At 37.3% G+C, this 26,684-nt stretch overlaps 2 long non-coding RNA genes across 3 annotated transcripts in view; both read right to left on the reverse strand.

Annotated features, from left to right (window-relative positions):
- LOC103883891 overlaps nucleotides 1-26,684 on the reverse strand; it is a 220,678-nt gene that overhangs the window by 115,328 nt on the left and 78,666 nt on the right. The window lies entirely within an intron of this gene.
- LOC110743137 lies at nucleotides 2,223-10,054 on the reverse strand. The gene is made up of 2 exons (XR_002521675.1): nucleotides 9,803-10,054; nucleotides 2,223-2,341 (listed from the first exon to the last, which is right to left on the reverse strand). It is a non-coding gene; the product is annotated as an uncharacterized LOC110743137 (long non-coding RNA).

Below are 26,684 nucleotides of genomic sequence, written 5' to 3' on the forward strand. Positions count from 1 at the left end.
TTAACTAATCAGAATGAGTTCTGATTGTTTGGTTTATGTTCATCTTTATTTTGGCTTTCTTCCTTAACATCAGATTTTTTAAATGAGTTTTATAGTTTTTGATCATCGGCTAATTTTTATGCAAGATTTTTAAAATTTTATTTTCCCTTCTTCCTCCCACACCTATTTCTGTATATCTAGTGAATTGCCTCCACCCAGCCAACACAGAATCAGTTCTTCTAATGATGGTGACTGCCGCGTGTGATATTCATACATAGTACACTTCTTTTAGAACCCCTTTTGTGTTCTAGATTAAGTGCCACTTCAGTACTCTTCTGAAGATATTACAATATAATTGCTTTTTATTATTGATTTCTCCCCTAGCAAGACTGTCTGCTCCATGAGGGCCAGGACCTGAGCTATCTGGTTCACACTGTTAAATAACCCAGCCCCAAAAGTAATGAGTGGAATAAAGTACACTCATTAAATAGTTGCTGACGGAAATAATCAAATGTTTTCATCACTGGGTAATGTGTCTAATGGTATTGCCATTGTACCATTTTTCTCAGGATCCATGTGGTTAGTTTTGGAACTCAAAAAGTGATGATTTTCCTAGGTGGTTGCTTGCTTTTGAATAGTGATTTAGTAAGCACTTGACTTCTAGTTCAATCATTACTTCTTTCTCTCTGAGTTATTTTCACAAGGGTGGATCTGAAGGGCTAGCAGCTGAGAAGCCTGGCAGGATAAAGGGGATGATATCTTGCACTCTGCATTTTGTTTCATTGGTGTAATTACTATGATGATTGTAGATTAAGTCTAATCCTAGTTATTATAATTTCCTCTTTGAATCCCAAAGATAAGGGGTTTCATTCTACACAAAGATCTTTTTCAATTATTTCTGGACAGAAACCAACTAAAATTAGGTCCAATAGTCATTCCTGAGCTTGGAAGTGCCTTCTGCATACTCACTTCCTGTCAATCCTCCCTGACAACCCTAGAATCATTTAAACCTCACAAGTGGCTGTTGGGAAGCATGTCATTTCAATGCACCTCTATAGCTTACTGAAGATCATATTGAAATGATTTGTGAAAATGTGGAACAATGTCTCCTGATGTTTGAAAAGTATCACAATTTTATTTACATATTTATTGTGTTATTTTCAAGACCTCCAGTAATTACTAGTATAAGAAATAAAACATATACATGCTCTCTTTTCACCAATAAGAAAGTCGGTTTGGTTTGGTTTGGTTTTCTGTCAGATTTAATAGTAATTTTTATCCCAACATATATACTAAGATTGTTTTAAAGACAGCTTGAATTTTTTTTTTTCCCAAGACAGGTCTTGTGCTGTCACCCAGGCATGAGTGCAGTAGCACAATCACACCTCACTGCAACCTTCACTTCCCAGCCTCAAGCTATGCTCCCACCTCTGCCTCCGTAGTAGCTGGTACTGCAGATCTGTAGCTGACCTTTACCATGCCCAGCTGACTTTTTTACTTTTTGTAGAGACCAGGTCTCCCTATGTTGCCGAGGCTTATCTCAAACTTCTGGCCTCAAGCCATCCTCCCACCTTAACCTTCCAAAGTGCTAGGACTACAGGCATGAGCTAACACACCCAACCCAAGAACTTGATTTTTATCCAACATGCGTGCTTAGTAAAGACAATAGCCATCAGTTAAATTTTTAAAAACCTTTAGAACAGACATATAAACACTACCCACTAATGAGTCATAAAATCTATATGCATCTAAGATCATACTGAAAAAAAATTCACCTTATTTCTGCGTTTGTTTATACAGTAAGGAAAATATAGATTTTTTTGTCTCTGTGGTATTTATTTTCCTAAATGTATCATATTTCTGGTCTTTTAATTATTCATAGAAAGATCACAGCAATGGTTTCTTCCAAATATCATAGCCATCCTTACAGAACTTTCTCCACTGCATGTAGAGACCAGCTTAGCATATAATTTATGTTTTCAAACTTTAATTTGCCTGAAGCCTTTAATTTTCCTCAAGCCTGTGTGTGTGTGTGTGTGTGTGTGTGTGTGTGTGTGTATGTGTGTGTCTAACCTGTGGCTCCAAGTTATAGCTGAATTTTTTACAATTTTACTTATTTTTGTAATAAATCCAATCACAGCCCTCACTGGGTTATAGACTGGATTGATGGGAGAAAACTATAATCAGGGAAAGAAGGTAAATACACATTAACTTCACTCAAAAGCCACTCCTTTAAGCAGTTGTACATAGCAGGTCATTAAAGTTCATGTATTCAGTATAATCACATTTTTAAAGGTATACTGACAATATCAATAGTGTTCGCTGCAACCAGGGATCATGAAACATTCAAATTTCTTGAAACCTGTAAATTTAGATTGAGAGACTATTAGAAATAAAGCATGTTTAAGTTAAGCATATTATCAATTAAAGTATATTTAATGCTAAAATTTTGAAGCAAAAGAAAAAAGTCATAGTCATATATGAAAAGAACATAAATTCATATGCCATATTATCCAACCACCCAGGTAACAACAGACTGGCTACAAATTATGTGAGGAATTTAAATATAAATTATTAGGTTTCTAAGTGCGATTCTGTGATGACAAGCACATCATTATAACTTAAAGCAATTCATTTCTACACAATTTACTGAATGTCTACTATGTCTATTCTTGCCTCAGGGAGCTCACAGACTGCTAGGAAATAAAGACACATTCCAACCAGTTGCAATTCAGTAACGTTATTATGAGAGTTATATTAATGGTAGATACATTTTTATAAATAACACCTCAATTCTGCACTTTAATAAAATATCCATGTGCCTGTAATTTATAACTACACATTAGTAATCTTTCATATTAATAAATAAAAATTCCATTCTAATTAGGCACTAATATAAAACAGTCACTCACTTCCCATCTGTTATCCCATTTGCTGATACCTACAAGAGGAGTATCAGTAATTAACTGTTGAGTGCCACAAGCTGGAATATTCTGTTTTGCAAAATAAGTGATATGAATATTTATTTTAAAAAATTTTGTGAGCAGAAATGACCAGGTTATGAACCATCTTTTTTTCCATATTAACATAACAAAAAGTAAGTGGCTTTTGAGTTCAAAACTGATGAATTACTGAGAATCTTCTAATGTTGGGATCCTTCCATCTCAAGTAGGTTTCCTAAATTACTTTTCCTGTATTTCAGAAATTGAAATAATGAACCAACACCTACTCCAAAAAAAGTTCATATAAAATAGTAACAGTTGGGCATGGTGGCTCCCACAGGAAATCGTAGCACTTTGGGAGGCCAAGGTGGGAGGATCACTCGAGCTTAGGCAATACAGTGAGACACTGCATCTCTAAAAAAAAAAAAAAAAAAAAAATAGCTGGGTGTGGTGGTGCATGCCAGTAGTCCTGAGGCTGAGGCGGGAGGATCCCTTAAGCCCAGGAGTTTAAGATTATAACGAGCTATGATTGCACCATTGCACTCCAGCCTGGGTGACAAACAAGGCTCTGTCTTTTAACTATAAAAATAAAATATTTTTTAAAAGGATAGTAACATTACTGACCTCCACTATTCTGCTTTGCAGGCAGCAACCTTGTAAGTAGAATGAGTATGGAGTATGGTCTTTTCTGAAAACGAAATACCAGAAAATGGGAGAGAAGAATGGAAAGGGCAGCAGCATCCTGTGTCCAGATGCCCACACAAGAAAAAGGCTGAGTTGAGCTTCCTTGTCTTTGCTGTCTCAGTAACAGAGGTCATGGCAACTGAACTACCAACCTCATAAGAGAACCTCCTTGTGGACTCTCCTAGCTCATGGCCTGGTTTCCTTTGTGTTGCACATGCAATGTGCTTGACACAAGCAACCTTCATCTTGTTTCTGAAGGTTAAAAGAGTCCCACCCTTAATATAATTCAACCACCATATGTACAGTCTCAAATGTTCCCCGAGAAGATAGCAACTTAATGTCAAGTTTAGCAATGATAAATTGGCCAGGCTTCCTCAGAAGCTGACTGCCAGTCTTAAAAACCTGTCTCTAGGTGATATCCATTTCTTCGCTAAGTTTCTTATGAAATCATCTACGCCTGTTTTTTGTCATTCTGTAACCTTTAGACCAAACGGTCACATAATCACTATCACCATGCTGAAAATACAATTGTGAAAGAATATTAATGAGCTGGCCACAGCAACATCTATTAGAAAATATTTATTTAAGATTCTGGTACTTGTTTATTTTTACAAAAAGCAAGAAGTATTATTTCTCCTTGGTAAGATTAACAAACCAGCCAAAAACACACTCCTCATTTTTATATATTCCCCTAGTGGCATAAGGAACCCCTAGATATGCAGGTGGTAGCCTCGGGTTCAAGTTTAGTGGAATCCTTATGAAATTCTGGTGGAGCTTACTGTGCACCATGAACTGGGTGACCCAGGAGGCCCAGAAGGAAAATATTCCCCATCCTCTGGTCTAGATTCATACAACTCATCAGATTTAGAATTAATTGTCCATTTATAAACAAGTCTTGCCAATGACAGCTCTTCACTCTCTCCCAAAGCCATCCATAGTGGATCTAACTACTTGTTAGACCAAGTTGTTACCACTCTACATGGTAATTTCCTGTTGAATTATATAGTAGTCAGCTGAAAGCTCCTTGAAGGCATGGGTGTGTCTCATTTATGTTTGAATTTTCACTGCTGGTCACTGTTTTTATATATATATAAATTGTACATATTGTATATATTGACTACCATATACATAGTAGTCAATAAACTGACAAATATAGGAATGAATGAATCATGTTTTGCATGATTTGTTATTTTTTACATAGATTATTACATTTGATAAGAAAGTCTCAGAAAGGAAAACTATCTTGCACAAGTTTATAATATTTGTAAATCAAGGATCTGAGTTTCAAATCTAGGTCTAGGCTGGATTTGATGGTCTGGCTGTAAATGCAGTGCTCGTAATCTTAATATTTAAGGATGCCTTAGAACCTCACTGGCACAGAAATTGTACCACCTCATGGTCCACATTGCCTGCAACTCCCTCTGTACTCTATGAAGTACTTGGTGATTAACCTCTAACTACCTCAATTATTCTGAATTTCCTCTTCACTCATGCCTAGTCACACAGTGTTTGTTCTGTCTGTAGGTGGCTAACTCAGATAGTTACAGCACAGGGTCAAGGAGACCAGGGTTATAAAGTTAGGATACATCTACAAAGCTAGATTGGATTAATCTGTCCAATACTGTACACACATTCTTCACTCATTCCTACTTCCTGACAAACAAAGTATCCCCAGCCAACAGAGACTAGTTGAGATAATGTGAATTGATCCTTACAAATGCAGAAATTTGTTCATTAAACCCTGCAGTCTAAAGCAAATAAGAAAATGAAGCAATTCCAGAAGCCAGTTTTCCTGCATTTCCAGGAAGTGACTTACTAAGGCAAAAAAGAGAGAAATAATTTCCTTCAAATTTTGAAAATATTAACTTGTTGAACTTCTAACATCTGTTTATTACTGTTGCAAAGATAATATCATCATGTTTTAAGTCCTCAGCATCACCTATCAACATCATTTTTGCCTCTGCTTAAGTTTTCTATAAACCAGTAGGAATCTGCACACCATATTTACTGTGACTGATTGAAAGAAATTATAGAACTTTTTTTTAAATAAGGGAAAGACTAATAATAGCCTCTATTTATAGGCATCTACCCAGTACCAGAACTGTGGTAGGAACATGTGCTGACTCATTTACAAACTCAATGGCCATATAAAGTATTAATTATCTCCTTTTGTAGATAGTACAGCTATTGTGCCCAGAGGTTATAGGGCCTTTCCAATATCCCAAGTCTTCTAAACAAAAGAACCGAGACATTGAACAAATGTATCTAATTCCAAAGATCATGCCTCACACCACTGCATGGCTTCAGCGCATAGTAAGTGCTCAATAAATATTTTTGCATAAATGAATCAGTTGTGGCTGAATCTGTTTTTACCTTAAGATGTTGAAGCTACACATAAAAATGAAGCTTTCAGACACTACACCAGATTTGACTGTCTAAAATACTTTGTTAAGGAATGTATGCTAGGGTTTAATCACATTACTCTCACCTCAGTGGCTAGCGCAACCCTGAATGTTTAATTATGCTACTAGTTTTATACCTAATCAATCTTTTTCATTAAAATCCAGTGAAGCAGACAACTGGGATAATTACTGCAGAATCATCTTCATTAAAAATTTTAGCTTCTAATTAAGAGTCATTGTTTATCTCATCAGGAAACAGTTAGAATTCATGACAGGGTTGCCCTGTTTATTAAATTTTTAGCCTTTTTGAGGTTGGACATAGTACATAATACTCCTACTTATGTGAGCATTTGTGTTTATACCCATACATATGTTTGAGTATATTTAGTAGTGTTTTAATTGCATCAGAGGAAAAATAGCAATACAAAGCATGAAGTCTAATGAAAACTCTATCATTGAAATCCTTGATCCAGTATTTATGTCTCAACTAATTACAAAATGTTCAAAAGTGAATTATTTATACCTCAATCGCTAGTTGAAGGCATAATTATATTCACAACTGAACAAAAACTGCCTTAAAACTTTTTCTCACAAGTTATGAATTTTTTAAAAGCCTGATGAATATTCACCCAAGTCTCTGCAGCATAAAGAAATAATTATTATTTCCCTAGACTCCCATTTCTGGGAAATTCCTTTTCACCATGAGGATCACACATATAGGTCTTTGGAAGGAAGTCACAGTCTCCTTGGAGTACAGGAAACTATCCATTCATTAGTAAATACACCCATGATGTCTTGTCCCATGGGAAACTCAGCTTGATTACTCTCTGCAGTTGCACTGCAACCCTCCACACGTACAACTGCTGTTGTGTAATTCACAACAAACACTGGCAAATGCTTTAAGTCATTATCCTTTGCCTTAACAGTGAGACACTGTTCTTTAACTCTCGCAATCATAAGTTGTGAATCTACTGCTCTATTCAACATGATTACAGAGCCAAAGAAGAACAAAAGGTAGCCATAGAGGGTGTGAGACAGAAGAGCAGATCAATTCCTTAAGAAAAATCGAGATCCAAGTAACATATTTGATTGGCTGTTCCTGAGTATCTATGTTAGGAAACCTGGCAGAAGGGCAGGAATGGGGGTGGGAAGGGGGATGGGGACTGAGAATACTGGAAGGATAAAATTAATCATCGGAATTGGTTAAAGGATAATTTAAACATTATGCATAAAGCTTCACTAAAATGTTCCTATGTAGAAATATTTGGAAGCCAAATGACTTTCATTAGCTATGATGGTGATCAGCATGGCCTCCAATGACATCAAAGTTGACACAAGGAGTTCAAATATTTTAGGCTTAGATGGAAGCTTCAAATTCACTTTTTTTCACTTAAAATTCACATTTTTTTTTAGCTTAAAATGCATTCACTTTTTCCATGCTAACAGTAAGCAGACATAAAAGGTAGGGGAGAAATGTAACGGCAGAAAATAAAGTTCAATTTATCATCTACAACAGAGGTTTTCCAACTGTCCATAGAAGAGAGGAAATGCAGAAATTTGGGGAAGTGACAACCTTCCCCCAACCTCAACAACATGCTTTCCTTCTCTCCTTACAATTTGTATTGCCCTCCCACCCAAAGACAGTGGAAGGTAGAGCTTTTAAAAATATTCGCTTTATAGTAACTACTGGAAAATGGACACAAGGATGATCTTTAAGCATCTTCCTAAAGGACTTTTAAAATCATTTTAACTTGGAAAGGGGATGGAAAGGTGGGGGTAGGATAAAAATTAAACCTTTCCTTGAAGCAGTCTTGATAGTATTATCTTCTCTCAGTATGGGGGAAAAAAAAGATAATGGTATAAAAGAGTTATAGTTTAGGGTATTTTCCCCCTTAAAATTACTAAACACAACTGATTATATTATACCAAGCTGCCTTTCTATGAAGCATAAAGGATATAAACAGAGCACAGGCTTAAATATGGATACCAGCCAGACTTCCAAATGAGCACCAGCATTCAAAGGTGTTTTCTTCTGGGAACAATTTGTACCTAGTTCCAGATGTTTTCCCTTCTAGAAAATAGCAAACGCTGCTTAGCATCCATTTCACTGGTGTAAGCAATGGGTACTTTAAATGCTGCCGGCTGCACCACGGCTCACTGTTATTACAGCCAATGCCTCACCTACACCTGTACTGTATATATTGATGCTGAAAGAACCCATTCAGATAAATTACCCACTGGCAGAAGATGAGCTGATAAGAAGAGCATCATTATTTTGCAAAATGGTCAATGCAGGGTGCTATAAAATAAAAATATAACCAAGGGATCCTTCAGAGATGAAGCAAATTTTATGGTAGAGGATCAGGTGAATAATGTGCCTCTGGAGGCGGTGAACTCTTCTTTCCCTGCACTGTCTGTGACATGTATGACAATGTTATGCTGCTGGAAGTGCCCAGCAACCAGGGTTAACCAGCCTATAAAATTGGTGGGCAGCAGAATACCAATGGCCAGATATATGGATTATTAAAATTAAAGGGCACAGGGGGCATAAATTCTCAGATAGATTTTGAGGCTTCTGTTCCTAATTCAGCTACTATAGAAGAAGAAGAATAACTATCATTAGAGCCACCATTCTTAAGTATTTCCTATGTTCCAAGCACTGGGCTTACATACATTCCCTTACTTGACCCATAAGGAACGCGCCTATATGGAAGAAATTATGATTCCCATTTTATGGACATGGAAACTGAGCCTCAGAGCAGAAAAATAACTTGCCTATGCCAGTGTACAGCCAAAATCATGCACTAAAATTAGTACTACTTGATTCCAAAACTTACGCTCTTAACCACTTGCTCCACTGAGTCTCATATTCGGAATAATTGGAAGGTAAAAATTCTAAGTCTCTTAGAAGGCAAAGAAATGCAGTTACCAATGCAATTTTTTTTTAAACTTTTCCAAAATCCAACGATAGAACTAAATCTCACTAATTTAAACTAAAATGCAAAGCAAAATGATGTCTGCCAATTTTACATTATACTTTTAGCATCATTAATGTTGGCAAGCACAAATTGACTAGATACCTTTCAGAGAAGACCCCCACACAAATGAAGATTTTGTAAGTAAATCATAAAGCACACCTAATGGAAACACAAAGTAAGTTATTAAATTTTCTCTCTGTTTGTAGATCTTATGTATTATCTATCTAATATATTTAAAAGGGAGGTAGTGATCTTTAGCCAATATGGTGTAAGTCTTACATTCACAAAGTGGTATTACTATCCTAGAGAACTAGGCAATTTGTAACAATTATTTAAGTTTTTTTAAATTTATCAGACATATAGCTGGATGGATGGATGGATGGATGGATGGATGGATGGATGGATGGAAGATGATAGATAATAGGAGGATAGACACGTATGTAGGCAGGTAGGTCAACAGATAGACAGATAGATAGATAGATAGATACATACATACATACATACATACATACATACATACATACATACATACATCCAGAGATATAACATTTGAAAGGAATTTTAATTTACAAGCAAACATCAATATTTTAGATCCATAACAGTTACCTATTCCTAATTCCCCAACACAAAATTTTGCTCCTAAATTTTGTGGCAAGACAGAGCAAAGCCAATTGTATTTAGCTCAATAGTTTCCAATTTGTGCTGTAACAACTTACTACATTAAAATGATACAAATTTATTATCCTACAGTTCGGGAGACTGGAAGTCTGAAATTAGTTTTATAATCTAAAATCAAGGTATTCAAAGAGCTGCCCACCTTCTGGAAGCTCTAGCCTTTTCCAGCCTAGAGAAACTGCCTGCATTCCTTGTTTTGTGGCTTTTTCTTCCATCTTCAAAGCACATCACTTTAACCTCTGCTTCCATCACATTTCCTTCTCTGGCTCTGATCCTCTTGCCCTCCTTCAAGAAACCTTATGATCGCACTGATGATCCAGGATAATCTTCCTATCTCAAGATCCTTAACTGAACCACATCTGCAAAGCCCCTTTTGCCATGTAAAATAATATATTCAAAGTCAGGTGTGTGGCTCACACCTGTAGTCCTAGCACTTTGAGAGGCCGAGGTGGGAGGATCACTTGAGCTCCGGAGTTCGAGGCTAGCCTTGACAACATGGTGAAACCCCATCTCTACAAAAAATACAAAAAAAACAAAAGGTTAGCCAGGCATTGTGGTGTGTACCTGTAGGCCCAGTTACTTGGTGGGCTGAGGCAGTTGGATTACTTGAGCCCAGGAGGTCAAGGCAGCAGTGAGCAAAGATCATGCCACTACACTCCAGCCTGGGTGACAAAGTGAGACCCTGTCTCAAAACCAAAAACAAAAAAAATCAGGAGTTCTGGGGATTAGGACGTTAATATTTTGCGGGGTGGGGGGACCATTATTCCATCTACCACTATCTTTCTATAAGTGGATCCCCATAGCTTGCTGGAGGAAGGATCTTCTTTTCCTAAGGTGGTAACTTATTATTAATCATAAAGGTAGCCAAAGGAATCTAGATCTCAGGGAGCATTCCTAGAATGTGTCTTATGTATTCACTGCATTTGGTGATCTCATCCAGTTTCATAGTCTTAAATACCATGTATATGCCAAGGATTCCAAAAATACCTCTCCAGATCAAACTCATCTATCCAGACGCCTACTGAATACACCCACTTGGATATCTAATAGGCAAGTCTGACTCAACCTGTCTAAAATTGAGCTCCCGATTCCCCCTCTCCCAAGCCTACTTCTCTCAGTCTTCCCCACACCCCTTGATGGAAACACTATCTTTACAATTGTTCAGGCCAAAAACCTTGGAATTATCCTTGACTCCTTTCTTGCTTTCATACCCTTCATCTAATCCATCAGCAAATCCTGTCAGCACTCCACTCAAAATGTATCCAGAATCCTGTATCTCATCTCCACCACACCACCACACTGGTCCAAGCCACTATCACTTCTCTTCTGGAGTTCTGCAATAGCCTATGAACTGGTCATCTTCCTTTCACCCTTTCCCCCTATGGTAGCAGCCAGCCTAGTCTTGATAAAACCTGATGCTGTGGGGCCTCACCCAGATTCCTCCTTTCAGGACTGAGGCACTCACTACCCCAGCAGCCAAAAGCATTGGCTGCCAATGGCTTACATTTGAATCCCCTTCTGGGAATTGTCTTCACTCAAAGGGAGCTGCCTCCTGAAGTTAATGCCTTTTTCTGAGGTGTAAACAATGACTGGTCAATGTGATGATACAAAAGCTCCATCCCTTTGCCTCTATTTGGGACAACTCTGGAGGACTCTGCTACAGGATTCCCTGTGAATTGGTGGAAGCCTTTGCTGCAGCAGCATATTCCATTTCAGCTTCTCCCTGTGCTCCATCCTGTGTTCTCACTCCCTCAGAGGTATTGCTCCTAAGAACATTCCCAAAATAAATCTACTGCCTGCAACTATACATCTCAGAGTCTGTTTCTAGGAGAACTCAACTGAACACACTGAAATCAAATCATGTTATTCCTCTGGTCAAAACTCTCCAACGACTCTCCATTTCAAATAAAAGCTCATGTCCTCACAGTGTCCTAAAAGTCCTAAGTGAAGCCACCCCTTTTGTCTCATCTTCTGCACTCTTGCCCCAACCTCAATGGACACTTCTTCCATTAGCTGCTCCCTCTTTCTTGAATGCTCTTCCCCCACATATCCACACAGTTTACCAACCTCTCAGTCTGTGCTCAAATGCTGTTTCCCCAAAGAAGCCTTTCCTGAACCTCCTATGGCATTAGAACTGCCATAACCCATAATCTATGTTGTTTGTCTGCATACCACTTACTGTCTAATATATAATATAGTACACTTATTTACTATGTTTATTATCTTTCTCATCTCACTATAATAATTTTCTTTCTGTCTCTTTTATCCTCCCTACTTAGAGCAGTGCCTGGAACATGGTCTTCAAAATACTTGATAAATGAATGAATGAATGAGTGCTGACTGTGTGTCAGGAACCTCCCTGGGAACATTTTTGTATAATATCTCATTTAACAGTTACAACAACTCCAGGAGAGGAATATTATAATATCCATTTTCCAACTCAGAAAACAGAGACTCGGATAATGACATGAGATTACCACATAGGTAAGAAGGGATAGGGCCCGGGTGCAAACCCCTGTTGGTCTGACTCAAAGCCATATTCTCACAGAGACTCCCTTATTTCAGCTAAACTTCTCTTTTTCCAAACAAATCTAGTCTAAACTAGGAAAACAAGTCTAAGGAAGAGGTGGAGATTGAGTGACAGAGAAATCATGATCTTCATCATTTTTTAAAATGTACATGTGTTCACTATTACTGTAGACACTCTACAAGATGAGTTTACAAGTTCTAGCTTTGTAGTAACTGAGGATCTATCTGCCCAAAAGGAACATATTACCATGTAAGTAACTACTTGCACACACAGAGACCTTACCAAAAGCTAATTGCATTGTTAGTAGTATCTGGACCAGTAGGGGGGTGGGCAAGGGGTGTATGTGTTGATAGAAAACAAAAGTCTGGGTTTTACATCTGAGTTAATGGAAGAAAATAATTCACTGTCTTCCACTTAGCAAAAGAAAGCTTTATAACCGAAGTGGGATTATAAGAGCTTTCTGAACTCCACAGAAGAGGAAGTTTGGCAAGTTGACACTATGGTCTTATTCAGTGCTCAACACCCATTAACTTCAGAGAGAGCTTCTAGCCTGGATCAGCCAGGCAGGATGCAATGCAAATGGGAAATGAACCTGACCCCACCACAAAAGCCTTTAGCTTCACACACATGTGAGGCTGATGGAATTCACTGGCATAAAAGGAAGGTGAGAACACTCTAAATTGGCTTTTACCATCTAAGGATGTTCACACACAAAGCATGCATTGTAGCCACTAATGAAAGTCATGTGTTAGAGTAGTTACACATTGCAACTCATAGAAAACTAATGACATGAAACAGCCACGGTGCCTCTATGCTGACCCCCGTAACACCTCAAGACCAACTTGTAACAGGCAGAGCTAAGCCAATTTATCACTGAATTATGCATCATTTAATAAAGACGGGTGTGACTCAACCTGCCATGCAGGAATGCTAAAAGCTTGAGGAAATAGCCACCAAAACTCCCCCTCTTCCTTTTCCAAAGCTCATCTTTAATCCTTCAGTAATTGATGGACTGATTGAAGCAAAAGTCTAAACTTTATAAACTACGACTAAAAAACCTTAGGGTAGTCAGACCGGGGTTCTTGGGGTTATTTACTTGAAAATTACTACTCTTGCAGGATTAACTCCTGTTTCTATAGCTCAATGGAATGTGAATGAAGTGAAAATGGAGGCATTCTCTTTTTTGAACCACCATCAGCATCCTGAAATTGTAGTTCAAAGTATGCTTTCATGAGCCAAAAGCCACGTGATGATTTTACCAGTGTCATTTACAGTCATCATCAAAACATATTTTAATTTAAATAAAAATTAATCCTAGGGGCTTTTAGGTTCTGCCAATAGTTTTACATTTTCAAGGGGAAAAAATCCTTATAATTTCATCATTGTCATAGAAACAGAAAAATCAACACATTACAGAAAAACATTTCACGAGGACTGAGAATAAGGACATCCATATCAAGTTACACACATTAGAGATAATTGATTTAGCAAAAATTCAGCTGGAATCAAATAAATTATAGCAATTTCTACCATTGGTCCTATACAAAAGCTTTTTAGTAATAACCAGAGGACATAGTTAGATATTCTCCAGAAAGTGAAGAAACGTCTCAAAATCTTTCCATATTTTATTTCCCTTCTTGGGATTATATTCTTTTTATAACAAATTTGTACCACTGTAGAAGCATTTTAGTCCCTTGAAATTTTATAAAACTTTTTTCTTGATGGTGCACCAAGGATTATGTTTCTCTTCAAATGAACAAAAAAAGTAGATGCAGTCAAAATGCATTTTATTATTAAGTTCAGCAACCATAGATTATGTTGAAGACTGAAGCACTTGTAATGCTCCTTCATCTGGGAAGACATTCTATTAAAAATTTGCCCATTATGCTTTTGCATTTCATTCCTTCTTTTTCTTCCACCAAGGTAATGAAAGCATCAAGAGCCCCTGAAATATTGTATAAAGAAAAATCGAAAAGAACATTTACAGCCCAGAAAACTGTTACTAATCATTAGGGGCTTGTCGCCATCATTTTATTAACCTTTATTTTTCTTGAACTATTTTATTATTTAGGAAGATTCAGACCACGAAAAACATCTGAGAAAAGAGACAGACACTGTTCTAAGCACTTTAAGTGTATTAACTCAATTTGTACTCACAACGGCTTTGTCATAAAGGTTCTGTTATTATCCCCATCTGAGAGCTGAAGAAACCAAGGCACAGAGAGATGTAGTAATTCACCCAAGGCCAATAGCTCTAAGTGGTGGAGGCCAGATTCAAATCAGGGCCATCATACTCCAGAACCCATGCACTTACCCATGCCAAACTGTCTCAAGAAAGGCAAACCTGAAGCTTTCGTTTTAATAATAAACCAAAAAGAAATTCTTCAGTCTCTGTGCACTCAATTAAGGCCCCAAAAGGTGAGATTACACATTTCAGTGCATTTCTCTCAAGTGAAATAATGTCGCTCCTAAATTCATCTCAGAATTTTGTAAAAAATGTGAAGTATTCTTTTTCTAGGGTAAAGGTGGTTTATTTCCATTAAGAAGAAAAAATAATAATAATGAGAAGAGCCAGCATGAGAAATGCAATATTTCAGCTTCATTATTTTCAAGGCTGATTATCATGTTTCAAAATTACCACATCAGAGAGTCTCAAATACAGATGGTTTTGACTATCTTCATCCCAACCATATTTGGGAGGTAAGCAAGATACAAATCAGACGGCAGCCAGAAAAAAAACAAGGCACATTGTTTTACAAAAATAGAGTGAATGTTAAGCTAATCATTCTAAAATTCTAATATCTACCTTTTTATTTTTTTAAAAAAAAAGCAGCAAAAAGTAAAAGGAAACAGGAAAAAAAATCTGGCAACTATAATGGTCCTTTCTCTTCACTCTGCTCTAGTACATATGATTCATCCCAATTGTTTCCTTTCCATTTCTGGATGTTTGACCACAGGGCAGCTTTAGTTTTCATTTGTCATTATTTGAAAGAACTTTACACATCTTTTAAGCATTTTGATTGTTTAAATAGAAAATTTGAAATCAGTATCTCCAGAGACACTTGAGAAATCCAAAGGGGAAAAAAAAGTCTAAAACTGATTTCTAAAAATGAGTTTTTATAGAAAATTCCAGAGTGGAATAACTAAGTAGAGTCTACCAAACAAGTAGAGAGTTGATTATCAACTGTAGTAAATATTACTTCCTTTGCATATTTTTCCCTCTATTACTACAATGGATAAAAACAAATACGTACACACACACACACACACACACACACACACGTTTCCCTTTAGAAAAAATTTGCCTTTGGAAGAAATGGGCAAGAAGCCTATTGAAGGCCTTGGATCATGGGGCAAGTCCTCTAGACTCAAGTTTGTTGTCTGCAGATTACCCAGAAGTGATATCAGAGAGAACACTCTCTCTCTCTAAGGTGCTGGGGGCCTGCAGCAGTCTGTTCTTTATTTTCCTTCCTCAGATAAAATATGGTGCACCACACTTTGCAGAAGATGGATTAGTGTTGACTGGTTTATATTGACTGGCAGAGTTAAAGGGAGATTTGAAAGTTAATGCACAATTTAATTCTCCAGAGAACTTCTGAATGGTCTGGAGAATTTTGGTAGTATAAACATGACAGCCTTTGAATACAACTGTGATAAAAGTAATTTCAAATAACATTAGGGGTGGCTTAGAGCCATTTCTTATTACCCAGATCACTTTAAAACAAATCTTGACAATGATCAGCAATGATACATTATGAGTGGCATGTCAACAGAGGCCCAAATGTGAGACATCAACCATGAGCTAATGTTCCTCTGATAGCTGTGATTTAAAGATACTCCATTATGGCCTCCAACTGCCCATAAAGACCCATTTTCCAAAATATTGTTATTATTTAATTATAATTGTGGCGGTAGGCTCCAGGTTTTTATATACGCTCTGAAGCTATCGCTAAAATATTTCAGATAAGGTAAAAGCATGTACCTGTGTAAACGCTAATAATGATAATACCTTGGCAGAGTACAGCAGCAAGTTAAAAAAATAGATAAAGCCGAACTGTGCGTGGGGGCTCTGGTAATTGGAAGAGTCAATGGCTATATGATTCAAGAAAATAGTCTCCCTCGAGAAGGAGACTGATTGTCCTGCATTTATACAGCAGCTAACCAACACTAAGCAGACTTTCCTTCGCATATTATTGGTGCCAGCCCGATGAGGCAGAAAATTGCATCGTGTCATTTAATTTCCCAATCTTTGTTTTCATTGTATTAATCTTTTGGCTTTGCTTCACTTTATAATTTGAAGGCTCAGCAAGAAGCAAACCAAATGGAAATTCAGCTTACTTTCATGTCTAGCTGAATGTGTTTGGTGCAGTTTCCAGAAGTTTAATTCTACGTAATACTGTCCATGAATAATAATAGGCTGCTTCTGCATGCAGACTTATTAGTGTTTATAAAGGGTTGCCTTAAAGTTTCTGGGAAATGTGCCCAAAAGTCAGTCACCAAAACATGATTAACAAATTGGTTACAGAAGGAGAACAGATAATTTTTTAAAACAGAAGTATATCATCCTGTTGAGAAATAAGAACTAAAACCCTCAAAACCTGATTTGACCTAAGTGAGCTTTTCTTTCTCCCTACCCTCCTTCCTGTTTTCCTTTCTTTTTGTGAAAAAGAAATAAACCTGAAACAATGCAGAGAACTGAGATTTCAGTGAACTACACAAGAATTTAGTATTTTGAAATACAAATTAAAAAGGCATCCACAGTTTCGGGGGGGGTGAAGGGTGACAGTGCAATGTAGAGCTTCAAATTGTTTAGATTTTGCAATCAAATTAATCTGGCTTCATATCCTGCCATCTCTACTTGCCTGATGTGTGTCTTTTGGTAAGGTATTTCACCTCTCCGAGCTCATTGCCCAGTCTGTAAAATAGAGTAGGAATGTCTGACAGGGATGTTAGGAAAGCGAATCTGAAATGCTTGTAAACACCCAGCACTGCGCCTGGCACTTAGGATGCCCTTGACGAGGGGCATGAGACATTGCTCTGGGGCTACTTGCTGTTTCTATCACTGTCCTCAATGTCTACTCAACAATAAGTAAAGGAAGGAGTATAAAATATCAGTCAGGTCCCTTTCCTCTACCACAATAACCCTGTTGTCACCAAGATTGCATTTTGGAATGCTGAGATTTGGAGATGGAGTTTTCATTTTCCTTCTGGCTTCTATTTATAGTAACTACAAACTTGAAATATATAACTGACCTTACAACTGGAATATACCTACTACATTTTTCATTGCTACAAATGAACCTACCCACTTCCCCAAAGATATTGAATTATTGATTCTTCTGTGTTTGTGGGTTCATCTAAAACATGGTTTATAATGAAGCATAAATAACAAAGAGATAGCAGAAAACCAAGGAGGAATATGTGAAATCCATCTGAAATAGACAATGGGATCATTTAGAGTCTCAGATCTTACAACTGCTAAGCCTGTCTTCAAGGCAATATTTTAATAAGAACAGTGAATCTCACAGACATGGGTTAGAAAAAAATTTATAGAGAAACTCACTGCACTTCCTCAACTAAAAATAAGATTCAGCTGGAACTCTCTCTCTTGTTAAAATTGTCTCCTTCTTCCTTGATCACCAATTATTTTTATAGATCTTGATTCATGTGGTACACTAGCCTTGTGGAACAAGAAGGGCAGGTATTATCGACTCCAGTTAAAAGATGAGAAAAACTGATAATTAGGTAGGTTATGTCACATGTCCAAACCAATATCAATGCTGAACACTTAGCAACTTAAAACTTCTGCCACCTCTACTCAGAGGAAAATACAATGATTCAAGAAACAGCCTTAGTACCCATAGAAATGGACCAGTAAAGTCTGCTTTTTAAAGAAGAACGTTAACTTTTACTTGTTTGTGTTTATAGACTATATCATTCTTACAGGAGATATAAGTGAAATATTTCTATGTTTACTTTTGTTAACTTTCCTTAAAAAAATCATTGTAGCATCAAATTATTTCTTTTTAGTTCAAAAGACAGGAAACTCTTTTTTCTGATTTTCCTCTGATTCCTACCATGCTGTTTGTGCCAACCATTCTGCAACAAATTGCAGAAATGACATTCCCCCTTCATCTGAGCTCCGCAGGCATCCACAAATAGCAACTGAAAGTCCCTAGGCCTCCTGTGACTTAGACTTCACTTTCCCAAGAGTTCCTGGAAACAATGTCAAATTACAAGAATTTGCACTTCTAGTCAGCTCAAAATACCTGCTAAGTTTGTTACTATACATCCTTTTCAAAGTGAGTCATCACTGTTATAAAATGAATTGGTCTTATATAAATGTCAATTTGAGGTTATATTTCTCAAGAAACTCAACCTGTTTCTAATACCTTGTTTGAAATCAGAGGATGGATGAGCTTCTGTCATACCATATGACATGGTATAAATTTATCGAGCCTATTTTTTACCGAACAGTAGAGGTGCTTTAGGAAGCTAATTACCAGCACTTTGTGCTAACTGACAAGCAACCTCTTAGCTCCCAGTTACCATGAATGTTATTCCAAATAGTTAATCACGGAGTTAATACAGATAAGGTGGAAGTATGCATACATCATCAAGACAAGCAGATTGTATATTTAAAAAACTAGATCATAATGAACTCTGAAGCTAATGTTTAAGGTTATTCTTTAATGCTATTGCCAACTGCCTTTTTGTTTTTTGTGTTTTTTTTCAGTTTTTTAAGTGTTAGGGTATCTTTTTATTGGCTCAATTCATTTCCTATTAGTCTTGGAATTTAACAAGGCTTCATGGCAAAGAAGGTCTGGAAAAGAACTTATTAACTTTCCCTCAGGGTAATGAGTCCCATATGGAATAAAGAAAGAATACCAACTTACAAAAGACAAAAGTCATTTAAGTCAATAGAGGGTTAATGTGATTTTTAATAAGAGGCCCATTACAATTCTCAGGACCCATAATGTTGGTACCACACTGGGCATCTATTGAAATAAATCAGAGTGGTTTCTTCATTATCCTCCACTAAAGATAAGGTAGCATCTTTCTCCCGAAAGTCTCATATTTTTCTCAGGGAATTATATATTACCTGTCATCCTTTTTCTTGTAAATAAACAAGACAATTATCACACTTGTCTTTCCTAAAATATTTTCACTAATTAAAGCAAAACCGTCATTCAATTGTTCATTAGAAAATGAATTTGAATTTGGAATTAAGTGGCTCTAGTGTTAAAAGTAGTAACATAAAATTGACATCTTACATACTTTTATATCAGGTACATATGCATTTAATACACGAAGAAATATTTCTCCTACCATAGGTATTGCTAAACATCCATAATTCATCTACAGCCTCCTCTAAAAAACACCAAGTTTGGGAGTAAAAAAAAAAATGGGAGCAAAAGTGACAACACAATTCAAGCAATTCAGGAAACTAAGAATTATTTCCACCATTGAAATTGCATAAGAATACAAAGATTGTCATTTGGAAAGGCCTAAGGAAGCGAAAAGTAGAAGGAAAGAAAGCTTTATCAACGATGATAGGCTGAATGCTAGTTTTGGAGTTGGGAGACAAGTGCTTGGACCCCAGCTACGTCTCTAACCAGAAGAGTGACTTTGGCCAAGTCATTTCACTTCTATGAACATCCACTTCCTTTCCTGTAAAGTGAGATGCTGGACATGGTCCAGGACAGAAAAGAGACTTCACCTGACTCCCCACTGATAGTAAACTAATACTGGGAGCCTGGAGGACTGTATTTCAATTTCAAATTGAATCCAGATGCAGTCAGAAAGAGTGCTGTGTTCAATTAGCAACGTCTGCCATGGAAGGGGAATGTGGGAACATTGCCACACAAATTTATCACCACATTAAATGATTCTTAAAGTTATCTTTCACTATAACATTCTGTGATTCTATTAACTACAACATACAACAGATTTTTTTTTCTTGTCCAGGATTTTGACCTACCACAAATGGTTAAATGTCTCTCTCAAATCAGAGCAGAATGTCTAAGCCACCAGCTTTGGAAATACTGAACAGGATGATGCCCAACTTGGCAAAAAAAGAGACTCAAAATAAAGAAAATGTATAGTGAAAGCTGGCCAGATCCCCTATGATTCTAATAAAGGACTAAATGGAAAAGAGCACTGCCCTCCTTGCCCTCCCTCAGAGGCTAACAGGCACACACCTAATTAACTCTGTATAATAAGAAAATTGCTCAAGTTGGTGACACTGTCTCTGACAATGATCCATTTCTCCACAATCAAATGACATAGCAATAATCATTGTTTATAATGAATTATGAAGACTAAATAATACAGATTAAAGTATCACCAACTTCAAGGTTTACCAATAAGCTGATTTGCAAGACAATATTTCATATCATGTGCTGTAATATTATTTATCAATGTTTAATAAGCACTTTATAACTTTTGGCAAGCAAATGAGAAATGAATTACCATAGAGAGGTGATGAAATATTTATACTGCACAATAGCTACTATTACACGGTAGCTGTTCAAGAAATCTTAATAGTAAATTGAATGGAAATATAATACTGTAATGGATGTGGAAGTGTTCAATCGGCCATTTGTAATGAAATATGAAAGTGTTTAAGGAGAGTAAATACATTTGTAATGGCTTTTGATTAGCTATAACTGTATGTGATTCAACCATCCATTATGAACGGTGTACAGACATTATGTTGACTTATAATATTTATAATAAAATTGACAGCCTTGAAGAAGATTTTTAAGAATCCTTGCATGATGATGGATATGTTACTTGGTTTGATTGTGGTAATCATTTTACAATGTATATGCATACCCAAACATCTCGTTGTATACATTAAATATATACCATTTTTATTGGTCAGTTATATCTCAATAAAGCTGGGTAAAGAAGAATCTTTACTGGTATTATTAATTTGCAATAATTAAATCTGTATCATTGCTTTGGCAAAAAAACTCTTCCTCGTTATCAATCTTTCCTAAAAATTTAAACTTGTGTTTCTTTAATAATTGGTCCTTATTTATGATTAGTGGTACTATCCTTCATTTTTGATAAATCATAAATTTGACCTCTGTTTTTGCTCATATAAGACTTTCTGTTTATTGGACGTAGGCCAAAAACAACAAAGTATCTATATAGATATAGATACGACATATATCTCCACTATGCTATGTATACACGCATTATGTTCTACTAGGAAAAAAAATTCTCAAAAATTTAGACAATTGTATAGAATCATCAAAAGTTGCAGTCTCCCTGTGTTGCTTAATACAATTACCATATCTGTAACTCAAACAACCCCTACTCACTAATTAATTCATTCCTTAACAAACACTTCACACCCCTGCTTAACATCCTGCAAAGGCTTTCTTGTTGCCATAGGATACAGACAACAGTCCCTACTCAGTCCACAGAGCCTAACAAAGCTCCTGCCAGCCCTGCATCCTCACTCCTCACCCCTCCATTCCAATTCTATGAACTCCAGCTGCACCTGCCTGCTTTCTATGCCTCAAAGAAAGTATACCATGCTCTGTCTCTGGTGCTTTCTATATATTCCCTCTGCCTGAAACACATCTCTGGCCCAGCCATCTCCACTTTTTCTGCAGCAATTAATAATGTGTGTAATTGTCACATGTCTAACTCTTCCACTAGAATATCAGCTTCATGAAGGAAGGAACTGTGTACCTTCTATGTACTATCTCCAGCCTTAGGACAGTGCCTTGCACATAACAATGCTCAATGAATATTAATTGATTCAACAATAAATTAATGAATATATAAACAAAAGACCCATTCACAGACAGTGTCAGGTACCAAGAGGAGATGAACAGGGCAGATCTCCTGACCTGTCATTATCCAAAGGTACCCTAATATTACTTCATTAAATACGAATTTGGTTTGATGGGAACTAATAGTATTGTAATGGTATAATCAGAATAGTATTCACAAGTTCAGGTATTTGGTTTTTAGGTTTGTAGCATGTTCCTACTAGCGGATTGCAGCTCAGAACTGGTGACTTTTTCACCGAGCTTACACGTTTACTAACTACCTTGTTCTCCGCTCTGCTTTGATACCTAAGCCTAAGTCAGGATCTGGCCCATTTTCTCTATCCTTGATTCTGTTAATACTAAAATTTCACTCTCTAAAGGTAAGTGATCCTAGTACAAGAGAAATATTATTGATTATACTTTGCTTCTGCTTTATACTGGGCAAACAAACAAACAAAAAAAGCACACCTAAACTTAAGAGAGTAACCATCAGGGTTCTCCAGAGAAATAGAACCCGGGGCGGGGGGGGGGGGGGGGGGGGGGGGGGAGCTGGCCAGTCCAAAATCTGTAGGCAGGTTGGCAAGCTAGAAATTCAGGCAGGATTTCTATATCACAGTTTTGAGGCAGAATTCTTCTCCAAGAAACCTCAACTTTTGCTCTAAGACCTTCAGTTGATTGGATAAGACCCACCCACATTAACCAGAGCAATCTCCTTTACTTAAAGTCAAGTGATTGTAAATATGAATCATACCTACAAAGTACCTTCGCAGCAACACCTATACTAATGTTTAACCAAACAACTGGGCAGCACAGCCTAGCCAGTCTGGAAGATGGTATTATTGAGTGCAAACATTCATTCCTTCCTACACCCAGTAAGATAAATAAACTTTCCTGCTCTGTGATTTGACAACATGACTTGCTTTGACAAATGGGACATGTGCTAATTCTGAGACAATTTTGTCAGTGTCCCCTTGCGGTTTGATTTGGCTCAGTCTGGCTGTTCTCCACTGTTATGAGAATGGGTTCTTGTTCCAAACAGGGGCTTCTCCTTTATCTTGGTCCTAAAATTAATACAGTGTGTGGAGCAGATCAATCAAAATCTGACCACCAACCTGGATCAGAGCTGAAGCACAGAGCTAAGACATTGACATACAGCCACTGACATGTAACATGAGGAAAAATAAACCCTTATTTATTCCCAAAACCATTGAGTTTTGAGGAGTGTTTGATACACAGAAAGATTTCCAGCAAAAGCTAATTAATTCAAGACACTTTTGTGAAGCCTGCCACATTTTGATTGGTATATGGCATTGCATCCAATCTATTTATGCTGCCAATGATAAATTCACATTAGCTAAAGTGAGACTGATTCTTATCAGGATAGATACAGAGCATGGTCTCTGTCGTAGAGATCTTATGTTTCACAAAACACTATGTAAGTCGAACTACTTAACACTTATTTAGGACTTTTGGTGTTTCAGACAATCTTCTGCGCCAAGCAGATACAAAAGTAAAATGTGAGATAATTTTTCCCTTTGGAAGCCAACAGACTAGTGGAGAAAGTGTACATGTCAATGTGTAGAATAATAGGAGATTGTAGCTAAATTCTGCCTTGTAAATTCTGGCTATGTCTTTCTGCTATATAAAGCCTTCCTTGCATGCTTCAAGACTTGACTTGTTACTGCTTCCTTCAATTGATTCCTGAGAAAGATCCATTCTCTTAAAACTAACATCTATTTATCCATCTAGTCACCTAAACAGAAAAATAGCTTTGTCAAGAGAACCCAACTGAATGAGTAAAATACAATCACGACTCAGAATGCCACCTTTCTTACTAGTCTATAAGTCCCTCACGAAATCCAAGTCTAAATAGCTCTTTCCGAACATTCTAAATTGTCCACACCTGTCCCAGCCAAGCTCTACAGCCCTATCTCCCACCATGGCTGCACACGAGGCTCCCACCCCAGGCAAGCTCCTCACTGCTGCCCACTATGCTGACTGGGCTGATTATTGAAAACTTTGTCTCTAAGCCTCACCTTCATTCTTCTCAACTTGGCTTTGTAGCACCAGAATTGGGCTCTGCAAATCATATGTCTGCCTTGCCAGGTGGGCTCTACCAATAAAGGGAATTAAGGGAAGGACTGGGAGAGAAAAAGAACCTTGCTTGTTCTTTCCAATTTGCTCCCTATTTCTGCCAGCATTCAGAAGAGTACTTCAACCTGGAAGGGGCAATTCGTTGGTTCTAATTGCAGTGGTAGTTCTCGTTTGCTTTTTTTCCCCAGACTCCCAGAGCTGGCCTTATCGTGCCTAGCTCTGGGAGTGGACTGCAACCTGGAGGACCAGAAAGAGACCTTTACTAGGACTCAGAAAGTCTTGTTCAAGAATGAGCTCTGCTACTCACTAGCCTTGTGAATTTGGTCTTTCTCGGACTTAGATTTCTTAGCTATAAGAAGAGGTATTTGGGTTAACTAATCTCCAACCCCCTTATAATTCCACTCTTCCAGAACACTGAATTCTGAGTTTCCCAATGGTAAATTTTATCTATCCAAGAATATTTTAACTCCATTAAGGTCAAAACCTTTGACTAAAACTTCCTCTAACCTTTTTGTGGGCCAAGCATAGAGTGAGTGCTCCCAATCCTTTCTAACTAAAATTTCAGATTTATATTGAAAATCTATGTGAGCCAGAGGTTTCAAATTGGTGGTCTGGAAACCAAATTCTGCCCACAGCATGATTTGTTTAGCCCATGGTGACTTTTTAGTACTTGCCATGATTTTAATACTGAGAGATTTTATATCAAATCCAAAATGCATCCTTCAGATTTCACAGACGAGAAAATTTGTGTCAAGGAGGTAAAGGAAATTGTCCAACATCAAGGACTCAATCAAGGGAAAAATAGCCACTCAAATCTAAAGGCCTCTCTGATTTTGGGGTTCCTGAGCCTCTCTTGCTTCTGTAAAAATGACACCAGGAAGTGCGGATTGGAGGATAGGAAAGTTTAAATCTTAAACTACACTCTTTTTTGTCATTTGCCAAAGCCCCGCATGTGTCATCAGTGTACAGTATGTTTTAATGTTCTAAATGATAAGGTGTCTTAAAACTTTTTCAATGCAATGTTATTTTCAAGTAATTATAAATGATCGACATTTCATTTCATTTGTATTGGCATTCATAATTCATAGAATTCACTGTGATTGATTTTGAAGAAAACTGATACCAGGGATATTTGTTCTCTGTAATGTAAAATTAATAGCAGATGCATGACTGAGGGAAACATTTTCCTGCTGTTTTCATAGTTATTAAAACTACTGGACTCTGTTCTTTTTCTTTCTAACACATATGCTATACTGTCCCCCGTGCCCACCTACTTTCTTGCAGCATTTGAAAGTGGTGGCTACTCTCTTCCTCTTAAAACTCTCTCTTTTGTTGTTTTCTGCTTTGAAGTAATAACAGCAGCCACCATTTACTGAACACTTCCTGTGAGATATAGAACATATTGATAAATGATATCTGTATTAATACTTCAGAGAAGTTTTTAAAATAATATTATCCCCAGTTGCCAGAGGCTGGGAAGAGTAATGGGGAGGTAGAGGGAAGTAAGGATGATTAATTGGTACAAAAAATATAGTTAGAAAGAATAAGACCTAATATTTGATAGCACAACATGTGTCGATAATAATTTAATTGCACATTTTAAAATAACTAAATGAGTACAATTGGATTGTTGGTAATGCAAAGGATAAATGGTTGAGGGGATGGATACCCAATTTTTCATGATGTGATTATTACACATTGCATGCCTGTATCAAAACATTTCGTGTATCCCATAAAATATACACCCACTATTTAAAACAGGAAAAAAGTAATATTATCCCCATTTTAGAAGGAAAAACACAGAAGGCTCAGACACAATAAACAGATTGCCATCAATGACATAGCTAGTATCTGGTGGCAACAGTGTCCCTGAGCACTACATGATACTGTCTCTCTTAGTTTTCTTTCTTCCTATATCTCCTCTATTTCTTAACCTCATTCACAGCCCCCTCTTACTCCAGTGGGTTCCAATATGTTGGTGATTCCTGGGTGTATTAGTCCATTCTCACACCGCTATAAAGATACTACCTGGCTGGGTGCGGTGGCTCATGCTTGTAATCCCGGCATCTTGGGAGGCTGAGGCGGGCAGATCAACTGAGGTCGGGAATTCGAGACCATCCTGGCCAACACAGCGAAACTCCATCTATACTAAAAATACTAAAAATTAGCCGGGCATGGTGGTGTGCATCTGTAGTACCAGCTACTCAGGTGGCTGAGACACAAGAATCACTTGAACCCAGGAGGTGGAGGTTGCAATGAGCCGAGATTGTGCCACTGCACTCCAGCCTGGAAGACAGAATGAGACTCCATCTCAAAAAAAAAAAAAAAAAAAAAATACTACCTGAGACTGGGTAATTTATAAAGAAAGGAGGTTTAATTGACTCACGATTCCACATGGCTGGGGAGGCCTCAGGAAACGTACAATCATGTAGAAAGGCAAAGAGGAAGCAAGGCACATCTTACATGACAGCAGGAGAGAGAGAAAGTCCACAGGAAACCGCTATTTTAAAACTGTCAGATCTTGTGAGAATTTCCTCACTATCATGAGAAGAGCATGGGAAAACTACCCCAGTGATCCAATCACTCCCACCAGGTCTCTCCCTCAACAT

The sequence above is a fragment of the Papio anubis genome, chromosome 6 (assembly GCF_008728515.1).
Source record: "Papio anubis isolate 15944 chromosome 6, Panubis1.0, whole genome shotgun sequence".
In the NCBI taxonomy this organism is placed as follows: Eukaryota; Metazoa; Chordata; class Mammalia; order Primates; family Cercopithecidae; genus Papio; species Papio anubis.